This window comes from Eleutherodactylus coqui, chromosome 5 (assembly GCF_035609145.1).
Source record: "Eleutherodactylus coqui strain aEleCoq1 chromosome 5, aEleCoq1.hap1, whole genome shotgun sequence".
Taxonomy (NCBI): domain Eukaryota; kingdom Metazoa; phylum Chordata; class Amphibia; order Anura; family Eleutherodactylidae; genus Eleutherodactylus; species Eleutherodactylus coqui.
In genome coordinates, this window is record NC_089841.1 from 274,228,693 (window position 1) to 274,241,772 (window position 13,080).

The 13,080-nt window shown below is 53.4% G+C and overlaps 1 protein-coding gene across 3 annotated transcripts in view; it reads right to left on the reverse strand.

The window, feature by feature from the left end:
* LOC136628659 (uncharacterized) overlaps positions 1-13,045 on the reverse strand; it is a 48,427-nt gene extending 35,382 nt beyond the window's left edge. The window contains exon 1 of one of the 3 annotated variants that reach the window (XM_066604753.1): positions 12,964-13,045. The gene's annotated coding sequence lies outside the window, so the exon portion shown is untranslated. Of the gene's footprint in view, positions 1-12,884 lie in introns of all 3 variants that reach the window. The other 2 variants (XM_066604752.1, XM_066604750.1) reach the window with 2 other exon arrangements.
* Between the last annotated feature and the right edge of the window lie 35 nt (positions 13,046-13,080).

A 13,080-nucleotide genomic window follows, 5' to 3' on the forward strand; every position in this document is an offset into this window, starting at 1 on the left:
ACTAACGATAAACCGTTCAGTGTAACTGCGGTCAGCGACTAACGATAAACCGTTCAGTGTAACTGCGGTCAGCGACTAACGATAAACCGTTCAGTGTAACCGCGGCCGGCGACTAACGATAAACCGTTCAGTGTAACCGCGGTCAGCGACTAACAATAAACCGTTCAGTGTAACTGCGGTCAGCGACTAACGATAAACCGTTCAGTGTAACCGCGGCCGGCGACTAACGATAAACCGTTCAGTGTAACCGCGGTCAGCGACTAACGATAAACCGTTCAGTGTAACCGCGGCCGGCGACTAACGATAAACCGTTCAGTGTAACCGCGGTCAGCGACTAACGATAAACCGTTCAGTGTAACCGCGTTCGGCGACTAACGATAAACCGTTCAGTGTAACCGCGGTCAGCGACTAACGATAAACCGTTCAGCGTAACCGCGGTCAGCGACTAACGATAAACCGTTCAGTGTAACTGCGGTCAGCGACTAACGATAAACCGTTCAGCGTAACCGCGGTCGGCGACTAACGATAAACCGTTCAGTGTAACCGCGGTCGGCGACTAACGATAAACCGTTCAGTGTAACCGCGGTCAGCGACTAACGATAAACCGTTCAGTGTAACCGCGGTCAGCGACTAACGATAAACCGTTCAGTGTAACCGCGGTCGGCGACTAACGATAAACCGTTCAGTGTAACCGCGGTCCGCGACTAACGATAAACCGTTCAGTGTAACCGCGGTCGGCGACTAACGATAAATCGTTCAGTGTAACCGCGGTCGGCGACTAACGATAAACCGTTCAGTGTAACCGCGGTCAGCGACTAACGATAAACCGTTCAGTGTAACCGCGGTCGGCGACTAACGATAAACCGTTCAGTGTAACCGCGGTCAGCGACTAACGATAAACCGTTCAGTGTAACCGCGGTCAGCGACTAACGATAAACCGTTCAGTGTAACCGCGGTCGGCGACTAACGATAAACCGTTCAGTGTAACCGCGGTCGGCGACTAACGATAAACCGTTCAGTGTAACTGCGGTCAGCGACTAACGATAAACCGTTCAGTGTAACTGCGGTCAGCGACTAACGATAAACCGTTCAGTGTAACCGCGGCCGGCGACTAACGATAAACCGTTCAGTGTAACCGCGGTCGGCGACTAACAATAAACCGTTCAGTGTAACTGCGGTCAGCGACTAACGATAAACCGTTCAGTGTAACCGCGGCCGGCGACTAACGATAAACCGTTCAGTGTAACCGCGGTCAGCGACTAACGATAAACCGTTCAGTGTAACTGCGGTCAGCGACTAACGATAAACCGTTCAGTGTAACCGCGGTCAGCGACTAACGATAAACCGTTCAGTGTAACCGCGGTCAGCGACTAACGATAAACCGTTCAGTGTAACCGTGGTCGGCGACTAACGATAAACCGTTCAGTGTAACCGCGGTCAGCGACTAACGATAAACCGTTCAGTGTAACCGCGGTCAGCGACTAACGATAAACCGTTCAGTGTAACCGCGGTCGGCGACTAACGATAAACCGTTCAGTGTAACCGCGGTCAGCGACTAACGATAAACCGTTCAGTGTAACCGCGGTCAGCGACTAACGATAAACCGTTCAGTGTAACCGCGGCCGGCGACTAACGATAAACCGTTCAGTGTAACCGCGGTCAGCGACTAACGATAAACCGTTCAGTGTAACCGCGGTCAGCGACTAACGATAAACCGTTCAGTGTAACCGCGGTCAGCGACTAACGATAAACCGTTCAGTGTAACCGCGGCCGGCGACTAACGATAAACCGTTCAGTGTAACCGCGGTCAGCGACTAACAATAAACCGTTCAGTGTAACTGCGGTCAGCGACTAACGATAAACCGTTCAGTGTAACCGCAGTCGGCGACTAACGATAAACCGTTCAGTGTAACTGCGGTCAGCGACTAACGATAAACCGTTCAGTGTAACTGCGGTCAGCGACTAACGATAAACCGTTCAGTGTAACCGCGGCCGGCGACTAACGATAAACCGTTCAGTGTAACCGCGGCCGGCGACTAACGATAAACCGTTCAGTGTAACCGCGGTCAGCGACTAACGATAAACCGTTCAGTGTAACCGCGGTCAGCGACTAACGATAAACCGTTCAGTGTAACCGCGGCCGGCGACTAACGATAAACCGTTCAGTGTAACCGCGGTCAGCGACTAACGATAAACCGTTCAGTGTAACCGCGTTCGGCGACTAACGATAAACCGTTCAGTGTAACCGCGGCCGGCGACTAACGATAAACCGTTCAGTGTAACCGCGGTCAGCGACTAACGATAAACCGTTCAGTGTAACCGCGGTCGGCGACTAACGATAAACCGTTCAGTGTAACCGCGGTCCGCGACTAACGATAAACCGTTCAGTGTAACCGCAGTCGGCGACTAACGATAAATCGTTCAGTGTAACCGCGGTCGGCGACTAACGATAAACCGTTCAGTGTAACCGCGGTCAGCGACTAACGATAAACCGTTCAGTGTAACCGCGGTCGGCGACTAACGATAAACCGTTCAGTGTAACCGCGGTCAGCGACTAACGATAAACCGTTCAGTGTAACCGCGGTCAGCGACTAACGATAAACCGTTCAGTGTAACCGCGGTCGGCGACTAACGATAAACCGTTCAGTGTAACCGCGGTCAGCGACTAACGATAAACCGTTCAGTGTAACTGCGGTCAGCGACTAACGATAAACCGTTCAGTGTAACTGCGGTCAGCGACTAACGATAAACCGTTCAGTGTAACCGCGGCCGGCGACTAACGATAAACCGTTCAGTGTAACCGCGGTCGGCGACTAACGATAAACCGTTCAGTGTAACTGCGGTCGGCGACTAACGATAAACCGTTCAGTGTAACCGCGGCCGGCGACTAACAATAAACCGTTCAGTGTAACCGCGGTCAGCGACTAACGATAAACCGTTCAGTGTAACCGCGGCCGGCGACTAACGATAAACCGTTCAGTGTAACCGCGGTCAGCGACTAACGATAAACCGTTCAGTGTAACCGCGGTCGGCGACTAACGATAAACCGTTCAGTGTAACCGCGTTCGGCGACTAACGATAAACCGTTCAGTGTAACCGCGGCCGGCGACTAACGATAAACCGTTCAGTGTCACCGCGGCCGGCGACTAACGATAAACCGTTCAGTGTAACCGCGGTCGGCGACTAACGATAAACCGTTCAGTGTAACCGCGGCCGGCGACTAACGATAAACCGTTCAGTGTAACCGCGGTCAGCGACTAACGATAAACCGTTCAGTGTAACCGCGGTCGGCGACTAACGATAAACCGTTCAGTGTAACCGCGGTCAGCGACTAACGATAAACCGTTCAGTGTAACCGCGGTCGGCGACTAACGATAAACCGTTCAGTGTAACCGCGGTCAGCGACTAACGATAAACCGTTCAGTGTAACCGCGGTCGGCGACTAACGATAAACCGTTCAGTGTAACCGCGGCCGGCGACTAACGATAAACCGTTCAGTGTAACTGCGGTCGGCGACTAACGATAAACCGTTCAGTGTAACCGCGGTCGGCGACTAACGATAAACCGTTCAGTGTAACCGCGGTCGGCGACTAACGATAAACCGTTCAGTGTAACCGCGGTCAGCGACTAACGATAAACCGTTCAGTGTAACCGCGGCCGGCGACTAACGATAAACCGTTCAGTGTAACCGCGGCCGGCGACTAACGATAAACCGTTCAGTGTAACCGCGGACGGCGACTAACGATAAACCGTTCAGTGTAACCACGGACGGCGACTAACGATAAACCGTTCAGTGTAACCGCGGCCGGCGACTAACGATAAACCGTTCAGTGTAACCGCGGCCGGCGACTAACGATAAACCGTTCAGTGTAACCAAGGCCGGCGACTAACGATAAACCGTTCAGTGTAACCGCGGCCGGCGACGAACGATAAACCGTTCAGTGTAACCGCGGTCAGCGACTAACGATAAACCGTTCAGTGTAACCGCGGCCGGCGACGAACGATAAACCGTTCAGTGTAACCGCGGTCAGCGACTAACGATAAACCGTTCAGTGTAACCGCGGTCGGCGACTAACGATAAACCGCTCAGTGTAACCGCGGTCGGCGACTAACGATAAACCGTTCAGTGTAACCGCGGTCAGCGACTAACGATAAACCGTTCAGTGTAACGCGGCCGGCGACTAACGATAAACCGTTCAGTGTAACCGCGGTCAGCGACTAACGATAAACCGTTCAGTGTAACCGCGGTCAGCGACTAACGATAAACCGTTCAGTGTAACCGCGGTCAGCGACTAACGATAAACCGTTCAGTGTAACCGCGGTCAGCGACTAACGATAAACCGTTCAGTGTAACCGCGGTCAGCGACTAACGATAAACCGTTCAGTGTAACCGCGGTCACCGACTAACGATAAACCGTTCAGTGTAACCGCGGCCGGCGACTAACGATAAACCGTTCAGTGTAACCACGGACGGCGACTAACGATAAACCGTTCAGTGTAACCGCGGCCGGCGACTAACGATAAACCGTTCAGTGTAACCGCGGCCGGCGACTAACGATAAACCGTTCAGTGTAACCAAGGCCGGCGACTAACGATAAACCGTTCAGTGTAACCGCGGCCGGCGACGAACGATAAACCGTTCAGTGTAACCGCGGTCAGCGACTAACGATAAACCGTTCAGTGTAACCGCGGTCAGCGACTAACGATAAACCGTTCAGTGTAACCGCGGCCGGCGACGAACGATAAACCGTTCAGTGTAACCGCGGTCAGCGACTAACGATAAACCGTTCAGTGTAACCGCGGTCGGCGACTAACGATAAACCGCTCAGTGTAACCGCGGTCGGCGACTAACGATAAACCGTTCAGTGTAACCGCGGTCAGCGACTAACGATAAACCGTTCAGTGTAACGCGGCCGGCGACTAACGATAAACCGTTCAGTGTAACCGCGGTCGGCGACTAACGATAAACCGTTCAGTGTAACCGCGGTCGGCGACTAACGATAAACCGTTCAGTGTAACCGCGGTCAGCGACTAACGATAAACCGTTCAGTGTAACCGCGGTCAGCGACTAACGATAAACCGTTCAGTGTAACCGCGGTCGGCGACTAACGATAAACCGTTCAGTGTAACCGCGGTCAGCGACTAACGATAAACCGTTCAGTGTAACTGCGGTCAGCGACTAACGATAAACCGTTCAGTGTAACTGCGGTCAGCGACTAACGATAAACCGTTCAGTGTAACCGCGGCCGGCGACTAACGATAAACCGTTCAGTGTAACCGCGGTCAGCGACTAACAATAAACCGTTCAGTGTAACTGCGGTCAGCGACTAACGATAAACCGTTCAGTGTAACCGCGGCCGGCGACTAACGATAAACCGTTCAGTGTAACCGCGGTCAGCGACTAACGATAAACCGTTCAGTGTAACCGCGGTCGGCGACTAACGATAAACCGTTCAGTGTAACCGCGGTCAGCGACTAACGATAAACCGTTCAGTGTAACTGCGGTCAGCGACTAACGATAAACCGTTCAGTGTAACCGCGGCCGGCGACTAACGATAAACCGTTCAGTGTAACCGCGGTCAGCGACTAACGATAAACCGTTCAGTGTAACCGCGGTCGGCGACTAACGATAAACCGTTCAGTGTAACCGCGGTCAGCGACTAACGATAAACCGTTCAGTGTAACCACGGTCGGCGACTAACGATAAACCGTTCAGTGTAACCGCGGTCGGTGACTAACGATAAACCGTTCAGTGTAACCGCGGCCGGCGACTAACGATAAACCGTTCAGTGTAACCGCGGCCGGCGACTAACGATAAACCGTTCAGTGTAACCGCGGTCGGCGACTAACGATAAACCGTTCAGTGTAACCGCGGCCGGCGACTAACGATAAACCGTTCAGTGTAACCGCGGTCAGCGACTAACGATAAACCGTTCAGTGTCACCGCGGTCAGCGACTAACGATAAACCGTTCAGTGTAACCGCGGTCAGCGACTAACGATAAACCGTTCAGTGTAACTGCGGTCAGCGACTAACGATAAACCGTTCAGTGTAACCACGGTCGGCGACTAACGATAAACCGTTCAGTGTAACCGCGGTCGGTGACTAACGATAAACCGTTCAGTGTAACCGCGGCCGGCGACTAACGATAAACCGTTCAGTGTAACCGCGGCCGGCGACTAACGATAAACCGTTCAGTGTAACCGCGGTCGGCGACTAACGATAAACCGTTCAGTGTAACCGCGGCCGGCGACTAACGATAAACCGTTCAGTGTAACCGCGGTCAGCGACTAACGATAAACCGTTCAGTGTAACCGCGGTCGGCGACTAACGATAAACCGTTCAGTGTAACCGCGGTCAGCGACTAACGATAAACCGTTCAGTGTAACTGCGGTCGGCGACTAACAATAAACCGTTCAGTGTAACCGCGGTCGGCGACTAACGATAAACCGTTCAGTGTAACCGCGGTCAGCGACTAACGATAAACCGTTCAGTGTAACCGCGGTCAGCGACTAACGATAAACCGTTCAGTGTAACCGCGGCCGGCGACTAACGATAAACCGTTCAGTGTAACCGCGGCCGGCGACTAACGATAAACCGTTCAGTGTAACCGCGGCCGGCGACTAACGATAAACCGTTCAGTGTAACCGCGGCCGGCGACTAACGATAAACCGTTCAGTGTAACCAAGGCCGGCGACTAACGATAAACCGTTCAGTGTAACCGCGGTCAGCGACTAACGATAAACCGTTCAGTGTAACCGCGGCCGGCGACGAACGATAAACCGTTCAGTGTAACCGCGGTCAGCGACTAACGATAAACCGTTCAGTGTAACCGCGGTCGGCGACTAACGATAAACCGCTCAGTGTAACCGCGGTCGGCGACTAACGATAAACCGTTCAGTGTAACGCGGCCGGCGACTAACGATAAACCGTTCAGTGTAACCGCGGTCAGCGACTAACGATAAACCGTTCAGTGTAACCGCGGTCAGCGACTAACGATAAACCGTTCAGTGTAACCGCGGTCGGCGACTAACGATAAACCGTTCAGTGTAACCGCGGTCGGCGACTAACGATAAACCGTTCAGTGTAACCGCGGTCGGCGACTAACGATAAACCGTTCAGTGTAACCGCGGTCAGCGACTAACGATAAACCGTTCAGTGTAACCGCGGTCGGCGACTAACGATAAACCGTTCAGTGTAACCGCGGTCGGCGACTAACGATAAACCGTTCAGTGTAACCGCGGTCGGCGACTAACGATAAACCGTTCAGTGTAACCGCGGTCGGCGACTAACGATAAACCGTTCAGTGTAACCGCGGTCCGCGACTAACGATAAACCGTTCAGTGTAACCGCGGCCGGCGACTAACGATAAACCGTTCAGTGTAACCGCGGTCAGCGACTAACGATAAACCGTTCAGTGTAACCGCGGCCGGCGACTAACGATAAACCGTTCAGTGTAACTGCGGTCAGCGACTAACGATAAACCGTTCAGTGTAACTGCGGTCAGCGACTAACGATAAACCGTTCAGCGTAACCGCGGTCGGCGACTAACGATAAACCGTTCAGTGTAACCGCGGTCGGCGACTAACGATAAACCGTTCAGTGTAACCGCGGTCAGCGACTAACGATAAACCGTTCAGTGTAACCGCGGTCAGCGACTAACGATAAACCGTTCAGTGTAACCGCGGTCGGCGACTAACGATAAACCGTTCAGTGTAACCGCGGTCCGCGACTAACGATAAACCGTTCAGTGTAACCGCGGTCGGCGACTAACGATAAATCGTTCAGTGTAACCGCGGTCGGCGACTAACGATAAACCGTTCAGTGTAACCGCGGTCAGCGACTAACGATAAACCGTTCAGTGTAACCGCGGTCAGCGACTAACGATAAACCGTTCAGTGTAACCGTGGTCGGCGACTAACGATAAACCGTTCAGTGTAACCGCGGTCAGCGACTAACGATAAACCGTTCAGTGTAACCGCGGTCAGCGACTAACGATAAACCGTTCAGTGTAACCGCGGTCGGCGACTAACGATAAACCGTTCAGTGTAACCGCGGTCAGCGACTAACGATAAACCGTTCAGTGTAACTGCGGTCAGCGACTAACGATAAACCGTTCAGTGTAACTGCGGTCAGCGACTAACGATAAACCGTTCAGTGTAACCGCGGCCGGCGACTAACGATAAACCGTTCAGTGTAACCGCGGTCAGCGACTAACAATAAACCGTTCAGTGTAACTGCGGTCAGCGACTAACGATAAACCGTTCAGTGTAACCGCGGCCGGCGACTAACGATAAACCGTTCAGTGTAACCGCGGTCAGCGACTAACGATAAACCGTTCAGTGTAACCGCGGCCGGCCACTAACGATAAACCGTTCAGTGTAACCGCGGTCAGCGACTAATGATAAACCGTTCAGTGTAACCGCGGCCGGCGACTAACGATAAACCGTTCAGCGTAACTGCGGCCGGCGACTAACGATAAACCGTTCAGTGTAACCGCGGTCGGCGACTAACGATAAACCGTTCAGTGTAACTGCGGTCAGCGACTAACGATAAACCGTTCAGTGTAACCGCGGCCGGCGACTAACGATAAACCGTTCAGTGTAACCGCGGTCAGCGACTAACGATAAACCGTTCAGTGTAACCGCGGTCAGCGACTAACGATAAACCGTTCAGTGTAACCGCGGTCAGCGACTAACGATAAACCGTTCAGTGTAACCGCGGCCGGCGACTAACGATAAACCGTTCAGTGTAACCGCGGTCAGCGACTAACGATAAACCGTTCAGTGTAACCGCGGCCGGCGACTAACGATAAACCGTTCAGTGTAACCGCAGTCAGCGACTAACGATAAACCGTTCAGTGTAACTGCGGCCGGCGACTAACGATAAACCGTTCAGTGTAACCGCGGTCAGCGACTAACGATAAACCGTTCAGTGTAACCGCGGTCAGCGACTAATGATAAACCGTTCAGTGTAACCGCGGTCAGCGACTAATGATAAACCGTTCAGTGTAACTGCGGTCGGCGACTAACGATAAACCGTTCAGTGTAACCGCGGCCGGCGACTAACGATAAACCGTTCAGTGTAACCGCGGCCGGCGACTAACGATAAACCGTTCAGTGTAACCGCGGTCAGCGACTAACGATAAACCGTTCAGTGTAACCGCGGCCGGCGACTAACGATAAACCGTTCAGTGTAACCGCGGTCAGCGACTAACGATAAACCGTTCAGTGTAACCGCGGTCGGCGACTAACGATAAACCGTTCAGTGTAACCACGGTCGGCGACTAACGATAAACCGTTCAGTGTAACCGCGGTCAGCGACTAACGATAAACCGTTCAGTGTAACCGCGGTCGGCGACTAACGATAAACCGTTCAGTGTAACCGCGGTCAGCGACTAACGATAAACCGTTCAGTGTAACCGCGGTCAGCGACTAACGATAAAGCGTTCAGTGTAACCGCGGCCGGCGACTAACGATAAACCGTTCAGTGTAACCGCGGTCAGCGACTAACGATAAACCGTTCAGTGTAACCGCGGTCGGCGACTAACGATAAACCGTTCAGTGTAACCACGGTCGGCGACTAACGATAAAGCGTTCAGTGTAACCGCGGTCAGCGACTAACGATAAACCGTTCAGTGTAACCGCGGTCAGCGACTAACGATAAACCATTCAGTGTAACCGCGGTCAGCGACTAATGATAAACTGTTCAGTGTAACCGCGGCCGGCGACTAACGATAAACCGTTCAGTGTAACTGCGGCCGGCGACTAACGATAAACCGTTCAGTGTAACCGCGGCCGGCGACTAACGATAAACCGTTCAGTGTAACCGCGGCCGGCGACTAACGATAAACCGTTCAGTGTAACCGCGGCCGGCGACTAACGATAAACCGTTCAGTGTAACCGCGGTCAGCGACTAACGATAAACCGTTCAGTGTAACTGCGGCCGGCGACTAACGATAAACCGTTCAGTGTAACCGCGGCCGGCGACTAACGATAAATCGTTCAGTGTAACCGCGGTCAGCGACTAACGATAAACCGTTCAGTGTAACCGCGGCCGGCGACTAACAATAAACCGTTCAGTGTAACCGCGGTCAGCGACTAACGATAAACCGTTCAGTGTAACCGCGGTCGGCGACTAACGATAAACCGTTCAGTGTAACCGCGGCCGGCGACTAACGATAAACCGTTCAGTGTAACCGCGGCCGGCGACTAACGATAAACCGTTCAGTGTAACTGCGGCCGGCGACTAACGATAAACCGTTCAGTGTAACCGCGGTCAGCGACTAACGATAAACCGTTCAGTGTAACCGCGGTTGGCGACTAACGATAAACCGTTCAGTGTAACCGCGGTCGGCGACTAAGTGTAACTGCGGCCGGCGACTAACGATAAACCGTTCAGTGTAACTGCGGTCAGCGACTAACGATAAACCGTTCAGTGTAACCGCGGTCAGCGACTAACGATAAACCGTTCAGTGTAACCGCGGTCAGCGACTAACGATAAACCGTTCAGTGTAACCGCGGTCAGCGACTAACGATAAACCGTTCAGTGTAACCGCGGCCGGCGACTAACGATAAACCGTTCAGTGTAACCGCGGTCAGCGACTAACGATAAACCGTTCAGTGTAACCGCGGCCGGCGACTAACGATAAACCGTTCAGTGTAACCGCAGTCAGCGACTAACGATAAACCGTTCAGTGTAACTGCGGCCGGCGACTAACGATAAACCGTTCAGTGTAACCGCGGTCAGCGACTAACGATAAACCGTTCAGTGTAACCGCGGTCAGCGACTAATGATAAACCGTTCAGTGTAACCGCGGTCAGCGACTAATGATAAACCGTTCAGTGTAACTGCGGTCGGCGACTAACGATAAACCGTTCAGTGTAACCGCGGCCGGCGACTAACGATAAACCGTTCAGTGTAACCGCGGCCGGCGACTAACGATAAACCGTTCAGTGTAACCGCGGTCAGCGACTAACGATAAACCGTTCAGTGTAACCGCGGCCGGCGACTAACGATAAACCGTTCAGTGTAACCGCGGTCAGCGACTAACGATAAACCGTTCAGTGTAACCGCGGTCGGCGACTAACGATAAACCGTTCAGTGTAACCACGGTCGGCGACTAACGATAAACCGTTCAGTGTAACCGCGGTCAGCGACTAACGATAAACCGTTCAGTGTAACCGCGGTCGGCGACTAACGATAAACCGTTCAGTGTAACCGCGGTCAGCGACTAACGATAAACCGTTCAGTGTAACCGCGGTCAGCGACTAACGATAAAGCGTTCAGTGTAACCGCGGCCGGCGACTAACGATAAACCGTTCAGTGTAACCGCGGTCAGCGACTAACGATAAACCGTTCAGTGTAACCGCGGTCGGCGACTAACGATAAACCGTTCAGTGTAACCACGGTCGGCGACTAACGATAAAGCGTTCAGTGTAACCGCGGTCAGCGACTAACGATAAACCGTTCAGTGTAACCGCGGTCAGCGACTAACGATAAACCGTTCAGTGTAACCGCGGTCAGCGACTAACGATAAACCATTCAGTGTAACCGCGGTCAGCGACTAATGATAAACTGTTCAGTGTAACCGCGGCCGGCGACTAACGATAAACCGTTCAGTGTAACTGCGGCCGGCGACTAACGATAAACCGTTCAGTGTAACTGCGGCCGGCGACTAACGATAAACCGTTCAGTGTAACCGCGGCCGGCGACTAACGATAAACCGTTCAGTGTAACCGCGGCCGGCGACTAACGATAAACCGTTCAGTGTAACCGCGGTCAGCGACTAACGATAAACCGTTCAGTGTAACTGCGGCCGGCGACTAACGATAAACCGTTCAGTGTAACCGCGGCCGGCGACTAACGATAAATCGTTCAGTGTAACCGCGGTCAGCGACTAACGATAAACCGTTCAGTGTAACCGCGGCCGGCGACTAACGATAAACCGTTCAGTGTAACCGCGGTCAGCGACTAACGATAAACCGTTCAGTGTAACCGCGGTCAGCGACTAACGATAAACCGTTCAGTGTAACCGCGGCCGGCGACTAACAATAAACCGTTCAGTGTAACCGCGGTCAGCGACTAACGATAAACCGTTCAGTGTAACCGCGGTCGGCGACTAACGATAAACCGTTCAGTGTAACCGCGGCCGGCGACTAACGATAAACCGTTCAGTGTAACCGCGGCCGGCGACTAACGATAAACCGTTCAGTGTAACTGCGGCCGGCGACTAACGATAAACCGTTCAGTGTAACCGCGGTCAGCGACTAACGATAAACCGTTCAGTGTAACCGCGGTTGGCGACTAACGATAAACCGTTCAGTGTAACCGCGGTCGGCGACTAAGTGTAACTGCGGCCGGCGACTAACGATAAACCGTTCAGTGTAACTGCGGTCAGCGACTAACGATAAACCGTTCCCTTTCCCTCCCCACTCATTTTCTCGCCGCCGCCGTCTGTTATCGTTCCGTTTAATGACCGATCCTTCAGTGCCTTCGTATGCGAAACGTGACAGGGCAGCGCCATTTCTGCTGTATGTAGTCAGCCTCCCGGCACGTGTTACTGGCGTGTGCTCTTGGCATGTACTCTCGGCCGCGCACACGGATGATGCTGTGCTGCCAATGATTCGGACAGGACGCAGGTCAGACGGTTTTTATTGACTCTGATGGAAGCCGTCCGCACGGAATCCGCCTTACAGTAACGCACGCGGCCATTTTTCCTACAATCGCAATTGATTTGCGCCCGTGTGCAGGAAGACGCGCTTTCCCACAGCGCTATGGCGGTATTTGCTGCGAGGTCCAGAGGCAGACCTGAGTGCGGCGGCCCGCGGGCCAACGCCGGATTGTGGGGGAGGAGTTGTGACTACAGGAGATGGAAAAACGCACCTGCCCGCCAGCAAGATGGCAGCGGCGGCCGGGACCGGCGACAGTTCCTGCAGGGAGGCTCGGCCAGCGCCCGACTCACCCGGCTAGCAGGCGGACATCACATGACGGCGCCCGGCTCCGCGCGGCCCCGGGTACTGGGCAGATGAGCGGCAGGAAAGGAAACAGGCAGCAGCCGGGACAGCTATCACCTCCGAGG